Source organism: Saccopteryx bilineata, chromosome 1, assembly GCF_036850765.1.
Source record: "Saccopteryx bilineata isolate mSacBil1 chromosome 1, mSacBil1_pri_phased_curated, whole genome shotgun sequence".
Taxonomy (NCBI): Eukaryota; Metazoa; Chordata; class Mammalia; order Chiroptera; family Emballonuridae; genus Saccopteryx; species Saccopteryx bilineata.
Window position 1 is genome coordinate 395,446,259 of NC_089490.1, and position 16,982 is coordinate 395,463,240.

The 16,982-nt window shown below is 48.6% G+C and overlaps 1 long non-coding RNA gene across 1 annotated transcript; it reads right to left on the reverse strand.

Moving 5' to 3' along the window:
* Positions 1-10,668: 10,668 nt before the first annotated feature.
* On the reverse strand, positions 10,669-16,148 carry LOC136320883 (uncharacterized). Its single transcript, XR_010728380.1, has 2 exons — positions 16,064-16,148; positions 10,669-10,994 (listed from the first exon to the last, which is right to left on the reverse strand). It is a non-coding gene; the product is annotated as an uncharacterized lncRNA (long non-coding RNA).
* Positions 16,149-16,982: the final 834 nt, after the last annotated feature.

The following is a 16,982-nucleotide window of genomic DNA, read 5'->3' on the forward strand; positions in this document are numbered from 1 at the left end:
GCTCCAGTTGCAACAGAGCGTCGCCCTGGATGGGCAGAGCATTGCCCCCTGGTGGACGTGCCGGGTGGATCCCAGTCGGGCGCATGCGGGAGTCTGTCTGACTGCCTCCCCGTTTCCAACTTCAGAAAAAATACAAAAAAATAAAACATCATTCAGACTTAAATATAAATAAAATGGAAATAATGTAAGTTATTTATTCTTCCTCTGCAGACCGGTACCAAATGCCCACGGACCGGTACTGGTCCGCGGCCCCGGGGGTTGGGGACCACTGGGTTAGAGCATTGTAGGGATACACCATGGTTGTGGGTTTGATCCCAGGTCAAGGTACGTAGAAGAATCAACCAATGGCCTAGCCTGTGGTGGCTCAGTGGATAGTGTGTTGACCTGGAATGCTAAGGTGGCTGGTTGGAAACCCTCAGCTTGCTGGGTCAAGGCACATATGAAAAGTAAACAATGGACAACTAAAGTGAAACAACTATGAGTTGAGGCTTCTCATTCCACCCTCCACCTCTCATCTCTGTAAAATCAATACATCTTCAAAAAAAACCAAACAAAAACAAAAAACAACCAATGAATGCATAAGTAAGTGGAGCAACAAATCAATCCCTCTCCCCCTCTCCTCTCCCTCTTATTCTTGTTTCCTCTCTCTCTTAAAAAAAAATCAACAAATTAACTAGATCCTTAAAATAAAAGGAAATAGCAGAGATTTCTAGGAAGCCCTGTGTGAAAAGCCTGGGTCTTCAAGCTGAGGCATCTATAGTACTCCATTCTGGGGGCAGCTGGGCTGTATGAGAGATTTGGGGCTCAGATTCCTGGGCTTTAGGAAGCAGTAAGAAGCACCCAGAAGCTGGGGCACCAGTCACAGAGCTGTTGTGGTATAAAGAGACCCACAGTTTACATGTTAATTTTTTTTTTTTTTTTTTTTTTTTTTGTATTTTTCTGAAGTTGGAAACAGGGAGGCAGTCAGACAGACTTCTCCATGTGCCCGACCGGGATCCACCCAGCACGCCCACCAGGGGGCGATGCTCTGCCCATCTGGGGTGTCTCTCTGCCGCAATCAGAGCCATTCTAACGCCTGAGGCAGAGGCCACAGAGCCATCCTCAGCGCCCGGGCAAACTTTGCTCCAATGGAGCCTTCGCTGCAGGAGGGGAAGAGAGAGACAGAGAGGAATGAGAGGGGGCGGGGTGGAGAAGCAGATGGGCGCTTCTCCTTATGTGCCCTGGCCGGGAATCGAACCCGGGACTCCCGCACGCCAGGCCGACGCTCTGCCACTGAGCTAACCGGCCAGGGCCACATGTTAATTTTATTAAACATTTTATATAGCACTTAACTAGTGCCAGGCAACCATCCTTAATGTTCTGCTCATTTCATTCTCATAGAATCCTTATAAGGTAGAAACTATTGTTAACCTCACAAATGGAGAAACTGAGGCACTGAGAGAGTAAGTATTTTGTCACACAGCTAGTAAGTGGCAGGCTGATTAGAACCGGCCACTGCTCTGAACCCATAGGCTCTGCTGAGTCTCCTCTAGTGGTGGGGCACTGTGATGGGGCTGCAGACAAGGAGGAGGAAGCAAAGCTTCACCCCATGCACTGAACTAAGTCTGAGCCCCCAGGAGTCGGGGTGATGTAGAACTGACTGGGAGAAATACAACTAGATGGCTGGTAGAAAAGGCCCTTAATCCATTCAATTCAAATCCCTCATTTTATAGGTAAGAAAATTAAGGTTCAGAATGGGGAACCTCAGGTGACTGGCTTTCAGCTAAGATGCCAGACTACTGTACCTTGCTCGGGAAAGATGGTGCAGGCAGCTGCTCTTCGGTACAGTCGGCTTTCCTTTAAAAAAAAAAAAAAAAAAGCAAGCATGCAGCTTGACCAGGTGGTGGTACAGTGGATAGAGCATCAGACTGGGATGCGGAGGACCCAGGTTCGAAACCTCAGTGTCACCAGCTTCAGTGCAGGCTCATCTGGCTTGAGTGCAGATTCATTGGCTTGAGCTCAGGGTCGCTGGCTTGAGCATGGAATTATAGACATGACCCTATGGTCACTGGCTTGAGCCCAAAGGTTGCTGGTTTGAGCCCAAGGTTGATGGCTTGAGCAAGAGGTCACTTGCTCTGCTGTAGCCCCCAGTCAAGAAGGCAATCAATGAACAACTAAGGAGACTAAGGAGCCACAATGAAGAATTGATGCTTCTTATCTCTCTCCATTCCTGTCTGTCCCTATCTATCCCTTTTTTTTTTTTCTTGGTGGCAGAGACAGAGAGAGTCAGAGAGAGGAACAGACAGATAGGAAGGGAGAGAGGTGAGAAATATCAATTCTTCGTTGTGGTTCCTTAATTGTCCATTGATTGATTTCTTATATGTGCCTTGACCAAGGGGCTATAGCAGACCGAGTGACCCCTTGCTTGAGCCAGTGACCCTGGGCTCAAGTTGGTGAGCCTTGCTCAAACTGGATGAGCCCGTGCTCAACCTGGCAACCTCAGGGTCTTGAACCCAGGTCCTCTGCATCCCAGTCCGACGCTCTATCCACTGCGCCACCACCTGGTCAGGCTCTATCCCTTTCTAAACAAACAAACAAACTTGCCCAGCAACTCAGCAGTGTGTAACAAGAGCTATAAAATTATTTGTACTCTTTGATCAAGTAATTTTACTCTTGGGAAAGTGGGGGACAGGAGATTGCAAAGATATTTATAGCAACAACTGGAAATGACTGAGTCCTAACAATAAGAAGTCATCCAGCTTGCTGGGAGGTATAAAAGCACCCCGAGGAATTACAGAGTGATTGAAAATAACCAAGAGGCGAACTATATCATTAGGGAGGAAAAGCAGAACCCAGAGTAGCAGGGACTCAGGGTGACAGCTATGTAAGAAACCCATGGGTACTAAACAGAAAAGTTCGCTGTGATGAGAACATTTCATAGTTTCATATTTTAAAGTTTATTTTTCTGGAAAGTTACTTGATCTCATTAAAGAAAAAATAAAAGACCTTGCTGAAACCATTATTCTGGTAGTGATAGTGCTATGGGATAGACACTCGCTTAGACTTCTAGTGGGGATGTAAATTGATTAACTTTACTGGAAAAATAGTTCAACTTTATTTAGAACCTTAAAAATGAATGTTCCCGGATGCTGGCCAGTTGTCTCAGTGGTAGAGTGTCAACCCCACATGTGGATATCCTGGGTTCTATTTACGGTCAAGATGCACAGGAGAAGCGCCTGTCTGCTTCTTTACCGCTCCTCCTTCCCCTTCTCTCTCTCTCTCTCTCTCTCTTCTCCTCTCACAGCCATGGTTCGATTGGTTCCCCTCAGCCCAGGAGCTGAGGATGGCTCCTGGAGCCTCTACCTCAGGTGCTAAAAATAGCTCAGTTATGCTTATGGTCCCAGATGGGCAGAACATTGGCCTCGAGGGTTGCCATGTGGATCCTGGTCAGGGCCCATGTAGGAGTCTATCTATTTCCCCTCCTCTCACTTGGAAAAAAGGGGGGGAAATGAATATTCCCAATAATTTCATGTTTAGGGATATAGTCTAAGGCAGTGATTTTCAACATTTTTCATCTCACAGCATACATAAACTAATTACTAAGATTCTGCGACATACCCAAGAATATATTTTTTGACAACCTGACAAAAAAAAAAAAAATAGGTATAATTGTGATTTATTCACACTGGATGGCTATTGTGTTGGCTGTTGTCGTTTTTTTTATTTGATAATCTAATGTAAAATAGGTCAGTGTCCCTGACTGAATAGTCGTGTATTTGATGTTTTAAAAATTCTTGTGGCACATGGGTTGAAAATTGCTGGCTTGGAGGATGATTCTTTGATTCACTCACCTACCTGAAACTATTAAGTGTTTCAGTCAACATTGGTGGAGTGTTAGCTCTTTGTCATATTTTGAGAGGAGCTGCAAGTACAAAATTCAAGACGGTCTGGATCGGGCTTAGCTGAAGCCCACTGAGGAAGACAGACAGACAGTCATTGATTATAGGTCAGTAGGATAGAGGCAAGTTATTCCCTTTTCCATTATGCAGCATGTAAGCAACTTTCGTGACGGGGATCTGCACTCACACTTCTTTGTCTTGTAAGTGTTCTTATGCCAGTGCCTTGTATGTTGGCTACCTCCCTAACTCAGTTGCAACCTGGGACAGGGACTGTGGATTCTGTTTACTGCTTCCTGATAACAAGAATATGTGTGTTTGGGGTTCTTTATAGAATCAATAAATTTGTTGAACGGATTATTTTAACCTGAAAAAAAAATACAGTTTAGCAAGTGTGAGGTCAGTTGGCAATGGCGGAAGGTCACGTGAGAAACCAGGCCCAGGAACTTTGGCTGGAACCACCCACACCCAGGCCCGCCAAAAGAAACTTCCCAGGAGCCCTTTGAAAAAGAACGACTGTCTGTCAGCCAGTGAAATTTCACCACGTCATATCAACCCAACCACCCTACTGACGCTATAAATTACCCCCAAACAGGGGAGGCGGTGTGACTTCTCTGGCCCGTTTTGCAGACCAGAGAACCTCATCTGGGATGTGCTCTAATAAATAAAGCTTTTGCTATTCCACACTTGGTGGCTATGCCCTTCTTTCTTCCATGTCGGGGAAAATACCTTATGTTGGTGCCAAAACCTGGGAGGAGCTTGAAGCCTGCTGGGGCCGCTCCTCTCCTCTTCCCTTCCGAGGAAGAACCAGGATCTCCGACCTCCCACCCACTTCGGCACGTGGTGCGGTAGGTCCCATGCCTCCAGCCTCCCCTCAGTTCTTTCCGCTGAGACTCCCTGTTCGTAACCGCATCTGTGTCAGGGACCTCTTATCCATTCCAAGTGCATGTGTGCCCGTGGAGATGTCCCGGACACACCTAACCATCCAGTGACCAGAGCTTGAGTTGTGGCACGCCAATTCTCATCTCTGATCACTCCGAGGGCTGAGGGTGACCATAGAAGCACAGGAATCTAAAAACCTGGCTCAAAAACACTCCTGGAGTGCCTTATCCAGAATCTCTCCCTCCCTAAAGAAGAAGAAACTGATCTTCTCCAATGTGGCCAGGCCACAGAACCCACTGGATAACCAGACCAAGTGGCCTCCTGAAGGGACCTTTTTTTTTTTGTATTTTTCTGAAACTGGAAATGGGGAGAGACAGTCAGACAAACTCTTGCATGCACCCGACCAGGATCCACCCGGTACGCCCACCAGGGGCGATGCTCTGCCCACCAGGGGGCGATGCTCTGCCCCTCCGGGGTGTCGCTCTGCCACGACCAGAGCCACTCTAGCACCTGGGGCAGAGGCCAAGGAGTCATCCCCAGCACCCAGGCCATCTTTGCTCCAATGGAGCCTTGGCTGCGGGAGGGGAAGAGAGAGACAGAGAGGAAGGAGGGGGTGGGGGTGGAGAAGCAAATGGGCGCTTCTCCTATGTGCCCTGGCCGAGAATTGAACCCAGGTCCCCTGCACGCCAGGCCAACGCTCTACCGCTGAGCCAACCAGCCAGGGCCCTGAAGGGACTTTTGATTTTAACAACCTCACCAATTTAAAAAGAACTGGGAACTGGTTGGAGATCCCTTACATTCAGGGCTTCTAGTATATGCACTCCCGTCCTAATCTCTGTGCTGCCTGCTACATGGCACAGGCCCTTTTTGGCCAGTGTAGTGGAATAATCCATTGCATGGCCTTGGATGGGAACACAGCCAACAAGAAAAGAATGTTTTGCCAAGAGAATTGTTTTGTGACTTGAAGGCGGGTCACTGAAACAGATCTATGTGACTGAAGGCAGTACAGGGCTTTTCTCAGTAAAACATTCTCATAAGATTTCTGTTCCTTTCAAGGTTATCCCTTGAGATAAAGAGAGGAATGTTGTGGGAACCATAGAAGCAATAGCAATTAATGCCTTTTGATATTATATTATTATTAAGCTATCATGCAGGTGTACTCCATGTATCTTTAAGTAAAAGTTATGCTTGATATTATGCCAATTTCTCAGTAAATAAGCTTTTTGAAGTCTTGTGAATAAAAGACTTCAAAATAAAACAGGCCAGAGAAACCTCAGCTAAATCCTCCACTCCTGATCTTTCCTCCTTTGCCAACCCCCAACTCTCTCCCCCTTCTACCCAACCCCTGGGGGGCGCCCCTCTCTCAGGACCCCTCTCTGGTCCCTCTGCAGACCTCTTCCACTTGGGTCTCTTCCCTCCAGGAAGCCCCCTCCCCTGCTGGCCAGGATTCCCTCCCTTCTCGGCTGTGTTCTTAAGCCCCTCCCCTGTCAGGCCCTCTTCTGCTGGCCATTGGCTCTCACACAGGTTTGCAGGGCTCCTGACTCCACGGCCTAACCCCAGTCTTCTTTTTTTTTTTTTTCCTGTATTTTTCTGAAGCCGGAAATGGGGAGAGACAGTCAGACAGACTCCCGCATGCGCCCGACCGGGATCCACCTGGCACGCCCACCAGGGGGCGACGCTCTGCCCACCAGGGGGCGATGCTCTGCCCCTCCGGGGCAATGCTCTGTTGCGACCAGAGCCACTCTAGCGCCTGGGGCAGAGGCCGAGGAGCCATCCCCAGCGCCCGGGCCATCTTTGCTCCAGTGGAGCCTCGGCTGTGGGAGGGGAAGAGAGAGACAGAGAGGAAGGAGAGGGGGAGGGGTGGAGAAGCAGATGGGCGCTTCTCCTGTGTGCCCTGGCCGGGAATCGAACCCGGGACTTCTGCACGCCAGGCCGACGCTCTACCACTGAGCCAACCAGCCAGGGCCTAACCCCAGAGTCTTGCAGGAAGGCCTGGCCCTGTCCTGCCCCTGGCTCCGGTGTTTCCAGATGGATCTGGGTGCTGGGCTCCCCAGGAGCCCCCCCTCCTCTTATTCTCAACCCCCAAACCCCTATCCGACACCTGATGAACATGGCATTTAAAGTTTTTAATGGTCGTGGCTAGTAGAAAAAGGCCGAGGCTGCTTGCCAGGCCTGCATGCAGCAAAAGGTGATGCTCCAAACCCAGGCTCTTGTGGCAGCCCTGAGGCCGGCAGAGCAACAGGGGTAAGGCACAGGAAGTGCCCGACCCAAGTCCGGGCCGCAAAGAGGAACCCCACTAGGAGCTTGCTTTAAGTGTGGCAAGGAGGGTCACTGGTCCCGACAGTGCCCCTGCCTGAGGCCGCCTACTAAGCCCTGCCCTGACTGCAAGCAGCCCGATCTCTGGCCGAGCGATTGCCCCCTTTGGGTAACAGGCTCTTTCTTGGCACCTCCACGTGGAGGACAAGCCACCCAAATGGGAGGCCAATCCAACCAGGCAGGCCCATCGCTCGAACTCCTAGGCCTCATGGACGACTGACGCGCCCGGACTTGAAGACCCCATCACCCTCGCCGAGCCCAGGGTAATGCTGCAGGTAGCGGGTAAGTCCATCTAATTTCTTGTGGCCACGGGAGCTGCCTTCTCTGTTTTGCCATCACACTCTGGACCTCTAGTTCCCTCTCGGGTCTCGGTTATGGGAGTAGACGGGACCCCTTCTTTTCTCCTTCTCGCACCACTCCTGACATGCAGTTTGGACGGAATCCCCCTTTCGCACTCCTTCAGATTCTTTCCTCCCTTGATCTAACAGGCTTCTTTAGACACTGGATATCCAATTTTTCTCTCTTAGCCAAACCCCCCTCCTCTCGCCACCTACCTCCCCTTTCTGTCTTTACTCCACCATCTTCTCAGGGAACACATGGACCGGACCCTTCCTCCCATAGGGGGTCCAGATGAAGCACACCCAGTGGTCCCCCTCCAGCCAGGAAACAGGGTTCTTCTGAGGGAGCTCCAGCCCGGCTCCCTACAGCCCAGGTGGACGGGACCCCATACGGTAAAACTGACTACTCCTACTGCAGCCAAGCTCCTAGGGCAGACACCTTGGTACCATGTCTCCCGCCTCAAGCTCGCCCCCATACAGGACCACTGGCAGTCAGAACCACTGGGCCCCACCTGTCTCTGGCTCACCAAAAGATTGGGCCCTAAAGATCCCTCTGTTGCTCCTGTCCCTCCCACCAGGAACCTGCCGCCAGAGTGAGGTAAAGCAGGGAGCAATGCTGTTCAGTGAGACTGGCCTGATGGAAGGAAACATCAATGTCCTCAACCGTCTACAACAGGGGTCCCCAAACTTTTTACACAGGGGGCCAGTTCACTGTCCCTCAGACCGTTGGAGGGCCGGACTATAAAAAAAACTATGAACAAATCCCTATGCACACTGCACATATCTTATTTTAAAGTAAAAAAAAAAACAAAAAACGGGAATACAATATTTAAAATAAAGAACAAGTAAATTTAAATCAACAAACTGACCAGTATTTAAAGTATTTTTTTTTTTAAGTCTTTATTTATTTATTTATTTCAGAGACAGAAAGTGAGTCAGAGTGAGGGACAGACAGGGACAGACAGACAGGAACGGAGAGAGATGAGAAGCATCAATCATTAGTTTTCCATTGCGCTTGCAACACCTTAGTTGTTCATTAATTGCTCTCTCACATGTGCCTTGACCGCGGGTCTTCAGCAGACCGAGCAACCCCTTGTTGGACCCAGCGACCCTGGGTTCAAGCTGGTAGACCTCCTGCTCAAACCAGATGAGCCCACGCTCAAGCCGGCGACCTTGAGGTCCCGAACCTGGGTCCTCTGCATCCCAGTCTGACGCTCTATCCACTGCGCCACCGCCTGGACAGGCAAACTGACCAGTATTTAAATGGAAACTATGCTCCTCTCACTGACCACCAATGAAAGAGGTGCCCCTTCCAGAAGTACGGCGGGGGCCGGATAAATGGCCTCAGGGGGCCGCATGTGGCCCGCGGGCCCTAGTTTGGGGACCCCTGGACTACAAGAGAAACTGCACAAGGACCTCTCCTCCTACAACCCACTTAACTCCTGGTGGCAGCCACCCATCCTCACCTGGGCTGCCCCTATCCTTAGGTCCTCCTCTAGTTATCAGCATATTACTCATGTTTGCTTCTCTTTTTCTTAGATTCTTACAAGGCCGCATCCGCGAGGTTTCTCGAGTCACGGTCAACCAGATGCTCCTACACCCACATACACAACTCCCCTCAGAGCCACCACCTTCCGACCTCCCTTTCCCCCGACGCCCCTAACCAGCAGGAAGTAGCCAGACAAATAGCGGCGCCCTATCTAACATAAAAGGTCGGATTGTGAGGTCGGTTGGCAATGGGGGAAGGTCACGTGAGGAACCAGGCCCGGGAACTTTGGCTGGAACCACCCACACCCATGTGCGCCCAAAGAAACTTCCCGGAAGCCCTTTGAAAAAGAATGACTGTTGGCCTGACCTGTGGTGGCGCAGTGGATAAAGCGTCGACCTGGAACACTGAGGTCGCCGGTTCAAAACCCTGCACTTTTCTGGTCAAGGCACATATGGGAGTTGATGCTTCCTGCTCCTCCCCCCTTCTCTCTCTCTCTCCTCTCTAAAATGAATAAATTAAAAAAATAAAGCCTGACCAGGCAGTGGCGCAGTGATAGAGCGTCGGACTGTGATGCAGAGGACCCAGGTTCGAGACCCCGAGGTCGCCAGCTTGAGCGTGGGCTCATCTGGTTTGAGCAAAAAGCCCACCAGCTTGAACCCAAGGTTGCTGGCTCCAGCAAGGGGTTACTCGGTCTGCTGAAGGCCCGCAGTCAAGGCACATATGAGAAAGCAATCAATGAACAACTAAGGTGTTGCAATGCGCAATGAAAAACTAATGATTGACGCTTCTCATCTCTCTCCGTTCCTGTCTGTCCCTGTCTATCCCTCTCTCTGACTCACTCTCTGTCTCTGTAAAAAATAAATAAAATAAATAAATTTTAAAAAAAGAAAAAGAAAAAGAACGACTGTTTGTCAGCCAATGAAATTTCGCCACGTCATATCAACCCGGCCACCCTACCGACGCCATAAATTACCCCCAAACAGGGGAGGCAGCGTGACTTCACTGGCCTGTTTTGTGGACCAGAGAACCTCATCCCTGATAAAGCTTTTGCTGTTCCACACTTGGTGGCTATGCCCTTCTTTCTTCCTCGGCGGGGAAAATACCTTACAGCAAGCTTTAGGGCCACTATGCAAATGTGCCTATCCTCCTACACAAGGGTCATGCAGATTGTAAACACACAATTTCCTGGCTTGAGTCAGGGGTGGCAGGGAAGGGTGGCAACTGGACAAATCCTTTGCCTTGTGGGCACTGTTGATCCTACACTGTCTTACCCAGGAAATAAATCACATGCTTAATTCCGGGTTGGGACTTGTGAATGCTTCTAATTGTTGTGGCTAGATTTACTAAGGGGACAGAGAAATCAGCTTAAGATTCTAGTGCTAATTCCAACCAGACCATATTTAAGTAACATCCTTGCTAAAAACCATTGCGGTAACCTGAGATGTGAGTTCACATTTTGATCTGTTTTGAGAAAAGACACAGTAGTCAAAGGACTGGACCCTTTACAAAGGCATCAGGTGCAGGAGGAAGGATAGTGGTTGTATTCAGCCCCCGCTGTAGCCTTTCCTGACTGACAGCCCCGCAGGCCACTAAACATCAAAGACATTTTCTAGGATCTGGGTTTCTGTGAAATTAGGTAATTTATGGGGGTGGAATTAGATTCTTTATGGCACAGAGTAGGCACTAATAAAGTTAACTGAACCGGTCTTTGTGGAGCCTCCTGTTTTATAGATAAGGTCGCTGCGATCCAAAGACTTGGAGCCACATGCAAAAAATAGGAAGTCTGCGGCTGGAATTTGCCCCAGGACTTGTTTATACCTTTAGTTCCTCTCTGCAGCAATTTCTAAACAGCGGGTTTAACAAGTGTGTTTGATACAAGGCCACCCTGGCTCCAGGAAGAGGTGCCAGGGTCATTTTGCTGTTGGAGCAGCTTCTTCCTCCCTGGTCCTTATGCCAGCCAGCCTCCGCAAAGCTGGAGCAGGCAGGCCCGTGCAGGGGGCCCGCTCAGGGCTCCCCCGGAAGTGGTCCTCGTCCCAGGCTCCCACGGCAGCTTTTCCCTAGTCTTTTCACGCAACTTCACAGGACAAAGGATCTCTATCGAAAAGAAAAGAAGGGAAGGGAAGAGAGGGAGGGGAGAGAAGGGGAGGGAAAGGGGAGGGGAAGGGAGGGGAGGGGAGGAGAGGGGAGGGGAGAGAAAGGGGAAGGAAAGGGATAGGGGAGGAGAGGGGAGGGGAGGGGAAGGGAGGGGAGGGAAAGGGAGGGGAAGGGAGGGGAGAAAAGGGGAGAGGAGAAGAAGGGAGGGGAAGGGAGGGGAGGGGAGGGAAGGGGAAGGGAGGGGAGAAGAAGGGAGGGGAAGGGAGGGGAGGGGAGGGAAGGGGAAGGGAGGGGAGAAGAAGGGAGGGGAAGGGAGGGGAGGGGAGGGAAGGGGAAGGGAGGGGAGAAGAAGGGAGGGGAGAAGAAGGGAGGGGAAGGGAGGGGAGGGGAGGTAAGGGGAGGAGAGAAAGAAAGAAAAAAAAGAAAAGAAAAGGGCTCAGCTCAGAATACTTATCGCAAGAAGGTCGTTCACTTCACTGCAGCAAGTCACCATAAACATATACCCTAAAATCCCTTTCTCTGTTATTGGACATTTGTTTAGAAGTGTTTGCTTGTATAAAATTGAAGTGATGAACCATTTTTTTTTTTGCCCATAATTAAAACTACTGAAAAACTGAGACCAAAATAGATCACTGTTATATAGATACTTACAAAAGTAAATGTAATTACAGTATCTTGGTAGATTAACCTAATTACTAAACTGATAAAGGCTATATATTTTTCTATTTCTCTTCCAAGGATGGATGTGGTAGATCTCTAGCCAAAGGCACATTGGTCCTTTCACAAGCCCAGCCCTTCCATATCTCTGAGGAGACGCCCCTGGCCAGCGCATGCCATCTGCAGTGATGGACTTTTACAAAAAGCACTAGCCAGAGGGAAAGGTGGGGGGGGGGGGTAGAGGGCTAGGGGCAAAGGGGGGGTAATGGGGTGGAAAGAGACTTGCATGGGGCATGACATGGAGTGTAGAGGGTGTTGTTATACTGAGTGAGACACTCGAAAATAAAATAAAAAGCATAGTGAGTCCTGGCTGGGTAGCTTAGTTGGTTAAATTGTAGTCCCAATATGCCAAGGTTGTGGGTTCGATTCCAATCAGGGCGCCTACAAGAATCAACAGTTGCCTGACTGGGCAGTGGCGCAGTGGATAGAGCATTGGACTGGGATGTGGAGGACCCAGGTTCGAGGCCCCAAGGTCACCAGCTTGAGCGCGGGCTCATGTGGTTTGAGCAAAGCTCACCAGCTTGGACCCAAGGTCTCTGGCTAGAGCAAGGGGTCACTCAGTCTGCTGAAGGCCCATGGTCAAGGCACATATGAGAAAGCAATCAATGAACAACTAAGGTGTCACAATGCGTAACGAAAAACTAATGATTGATGTTTCTCATCTCTCTCCATTCCTGTCTGTCTGTCCCTGTCTATCCCTCTTTCTGACTCTCTCTGTCACTGTAAAAAAAAAAAAAAAAAGAAGAAGAAGAAGAATCAGGCTGACCTGTGGTGGCGCAGTGGATAAAGCGTCAACCTGGAAACACTGAGGTTGCCGGTTCAAAATCCTGGCTTGCCTGGTCAAGGCACATATGGGAGTTGGTGCTTCCTGCTCCTCCCCCTTCTCTCTCTCTCTCTCTCTCTCTCCCCCCCCTCTAAAATGAATAAATAAATTTTATAAAAAAGAATCAATAGTCAACCAATGAATGCATAAATAAGTGGAATAACAGGTCGATGTTTCTCTCTCTTTAAAATCAATAAAGAAATATATATATTAAATAGTGAACTGATGTTACCCCAATAAATTCAGTAATTTAAAAAAGAACATAGATATTGGTTTATACTTATATTGGTTTATCTAAGGATAAGTTCTACATGTATAACTAGCAGATTAAAAGATAAGAACATTTTAGGCTCCTGTTATTTGTTGCCAAACTGTTAGTCAGCAAAGTTTATTGAGCACTTACTGTGTTCTTCAGTTTTAACTGCAGCTGCTGTCCCCAGCACAGGAAAGGAATGTCTTCCTGCTGCTCCCTGGCCAGCTGCCTCCCCACCAATGCTCTGAGCTCTAAACATGCAGCAAAACCACTCTGGGTCTCTCGGCGAGTCTCCCGGTGCCCTTGAGTTCTATCCAAATAACTGCATTATTGAACTGCAATCAAACTCTATTCTAATGCATTTCATAGAGAGAGAGGGTCCATTACATTCCATCAGGGTGAGCAGGGAAGAGAAGCCACGTGGTCGATAAACTGATTGGTATTTTAAGAGATGCAGGACCTGACCCTGCTACTCCAAGTCCTGCTACTCCACGATCTCTGTTCACCGAGAGATCGTGCTTCTCCTAATAACTGATAGGTTTGTTCCCCAACCTGCCATCTTAAGGCAAATGAGTTTGACACCCCTGGGTAAGTGTATGCCATTTTTATTGTTGATAAAATTTGAATGTTATTTAAATGGTTATGATGTTCACCAGAAGTGAATAAGTTGCTGTCTAATGAGCTTGGTGTAAAGTAGTTTGGGCTGACAAAAGTTGTTAGCTAAGGCCTGACCAGTTGGTGGCACAGTGGATAGAGCATCGGACTGGGATGTGGAGGACCCAGGTTCGAGACCCCGAGGTCACCAGCTTGAGCGCGGGCTCATCTGGTTTGAGCAAAGCTCACCAGCTTGGCCTGACCAGGTGGTGGCGCAGTGGATAGAGCATCGGACTGGGATGCAGAGGACCCAGGTTCCAGACCCCGAGGTCGCCAGCTTGAGCGTGGGCTCATCTGGTTTGAGCAAAAGCCCACCAGCTTGAACCCAAGGTTGCTGGCTCCAGCAAGGGGTTACTCAGTCTGCTGAAGGCCCGTGGTCAAGGCACAAATGAGAAAGCAATCAATGAACAACTAAAATGTTGCAACACGCAATGAAAAACTAATGATTGATGCTTCTCATCTCTCTCCGTTCCTGCCTGTCTGTCCCTGTCTATCCCTCTCTCTGACTCACTCTCTGTCTCTGTAAAAAAAAAAAAAGAAAAAAAAAAAAAAGCTCATCAGCTTGGACCCAAGGTCACTGGCTTGAGCAAGGGGTTACTCGGTCTGCTGTGACCCACGGTCAAGGCACATATGAGAAAGCAATCAATGAACTAAGGTGTTGTAATGAAAAACTGATAATTGATGCTTCTCATCTCTCTGTGTTCCTGTCTGTCCCTCTCTCTGACTCTCTCTCTCTGTCTGTAAAAAAAAAAAAAAAAAAAGGTGTTAGCTAAGCTAACACACGTGTGGCATTTTCACAGACCTGGTGTTCTTCATTCCTCCTTATTAAAACAAAACAAACAGTAGGTGAGATGGGTCAGAAAGTTCCACTTTTATCATGACAAAGCTGAGGGTCTTGGTTGACAGAATAGGAACACTCGTGTGGCTCAGCGGCTGCACTGGTGACCTGGGCCTAGGTAGTGTCTCGTTCCCCTGACAACAGTCACTGGTTTAAGGGGTAGCTACGTGGCCTCAGGCCCATTAGAGTCAGTCCCCGGGATTAATTCATGGAAGCAGGGCACGGGCGGGCATTCCTTCTGCTAGGGTTGATTAGCAGGCACAACCGTGTTTTCTGTCACGCGGAGAAGACCTTTCTGCACCAGGAGAGAATCAGGCCAACGGAGAATGAAAAGCGGAGGCAAATAGAAAGTGTTGAATGGCTGCTTCCAGAGGCCCTAGTTCCCACTGCTCTGTAGTTTTACGACCTATCTGCCCAGTTTTTCAGGCTCGGTGAGTCAATACAGTTCTTTTTCCTTGATGCTAGTTAGAACTTTTTTATCTTTTGTCATTTGTCACCCAGAAATGAACCTAGAACCTCTGGTTTTCAGGCCAGGGTCCTTTCTTCTAATGTTAATGATTGCTGTGAGTAGTTGGACACTTACAATGTGCCAGGCAGCGTGCTAAACACTCCCTTCTGTTTACTGTTGTTCCGAAACAGAAGCCACAATTCAGAAGGGCTAAATATAAAATCCTGGAAAAGAGACCCCCTTCCCCAGGTACTGTGGCCTCTAAACCATCTTTTTTAAGAAGTGAGGAGATAGGAACTTTTGTAAAAATGTGACCAAGTGATTCTGCCCTGGCAGAGAAGGACACCTAACTGTGGGGGGAGGACTCCAGACCATAACACCCCCCTTCTACAGGGGGGGGAGCTAACCCTTCCCCTCTCTCCTCCCTGCTAAGTGCTTCTCATTCTCATCCGCCATTCTGACTCAATAATGCGCATTGTGTTGTTTGACAGAAAGGCTTGATATAAGAGCAAGATCTATTTCATTGCTAAATCATGCTTTAAATTTTTCTAATCCATTGCTTTTTTTTAGGTGGAGGTACAATTGACATAGAGCATTATGTTACTTTCAAATGCACAACATAATGATTCGATATTTACGTATATTGCCAAACAGTCACCACAATAAGTCTAGTTAATGCTACATCCTTCTAGATGGCAAAACTCTAAATGTCCACGTCATCACATTTAATTATTCTCAGACTTCACGCTGAGAACACAAACAGCGTTTCCCATTAGATTTATGTTTAATCCAGACCACTCTTTTGAGCTGCTAATTCACAGAACCAGTGGCTTCTTGCCACTTTTGCTGAGATGTCTTACCATCACCTCTAAATTAGCATGTCCAAGCCTGAACTTTCTACCTCTCATTTCACCTCCCAAACCAGCTCTCCTTCTGTCGCCTCCTCCACCTGGCGGATGCTTTGTTCTTTCGGTGAGATAAAAGCCAAAGACCTGAGTGTCATTTTTGAAACTTCATTCTCCGTGAGCACCCACCATTGATTCCTTACCAAGGCCTGCTAGTTACACCTCCGGAAATATCATACATTTCCTCCCTTCCCTCCATCTCCAGGGTCTCCACTCTACCCAAGCTATTGTCACTTGCTCAGATTTCTGCACTAGTGTCCTGACCGCCCCCCTGCCTTTATCTACCCTGGACTCCCTCCTATCCACTCACAGAATAGCTCCAGTGACCTTTGAGAATTTAAGATTCTGTCAGTTTCCTGCTTAAAACCTGCCCTTAGTTTCCCGTAGCACTTGAAATAAAAGTCATACTCCCGTGGCCCCTACCTACCTACCTCTCCAGTCTCATCTGGTGGCACTCTTCCCCTCACCGGGGACACTGCAGCCATGTGACCTTTCTTCCCCTGAACCAGGCTAAGCTCCTTCTGGAATTAGAGCTTTCACATATGGCTGTTCCTTCTGCCTGAAACATGATCCCTTGCTCCTCACATGATTGTCTCCTTCTTAACCATCTGTTCCCAGGGTACATTTAATTTCTTCAATGCTCCTTCCATAACTACCACTTTTTTTTTTTAAGTGTGAGTGGGGGAGATAGACTTCTGCATGTGCCCCTACTGAAATCTAGCTGGAAACCCCAGTCTGGGGCCAATGCTCTGACCATCTGGGGCCAATGCTAGCAACTGAGCTATTTTTAGCACCTGAGGTGGAGGTTCCATAGAGCCATTCTCAGCACCCAGGGCTGACCCACTCAAATCAATTGGGTCATGGCTGTGAGAGGGGAAGAGTGAGAGAGAGAAAGAAAGGAGAAAAAGAGAGAGGAGAAGAAACAGATGATCTCTTCTCTTGTGTCCCCTGACCAGGAATCAAACCCAGGACTTTCACACGCTGGGTTAACCCTTTACCACTGAGCCAACCGGCCGGGGCCACTCGCACTCTTTCTAAGAAAGATACGCCCCCCAGCCACTATTCTCCCTATTGCTGCTTCCTCGTGGTTTTAACCCCTTCTTTGTTTTCTTCTCGCAAAGTGTGTAATTATTTCATTCTTTCTTTGCTAATTTTCCTTCTCCCAGACTGGATGATACACTTCATGAGGGAGGGGCTTGGTCTTGTCCACTGTCCTAGTCCTTCTATGTACTCAACACAATCAGCTGGGTAAATGACTACAACCAGTAACCAAAAACTAAGCCAGAATGGGTGACACCAGCAGGAGGTTAGGAGGTTATATGGAAAAAATGCGTAGAGAGCCAGTAAACA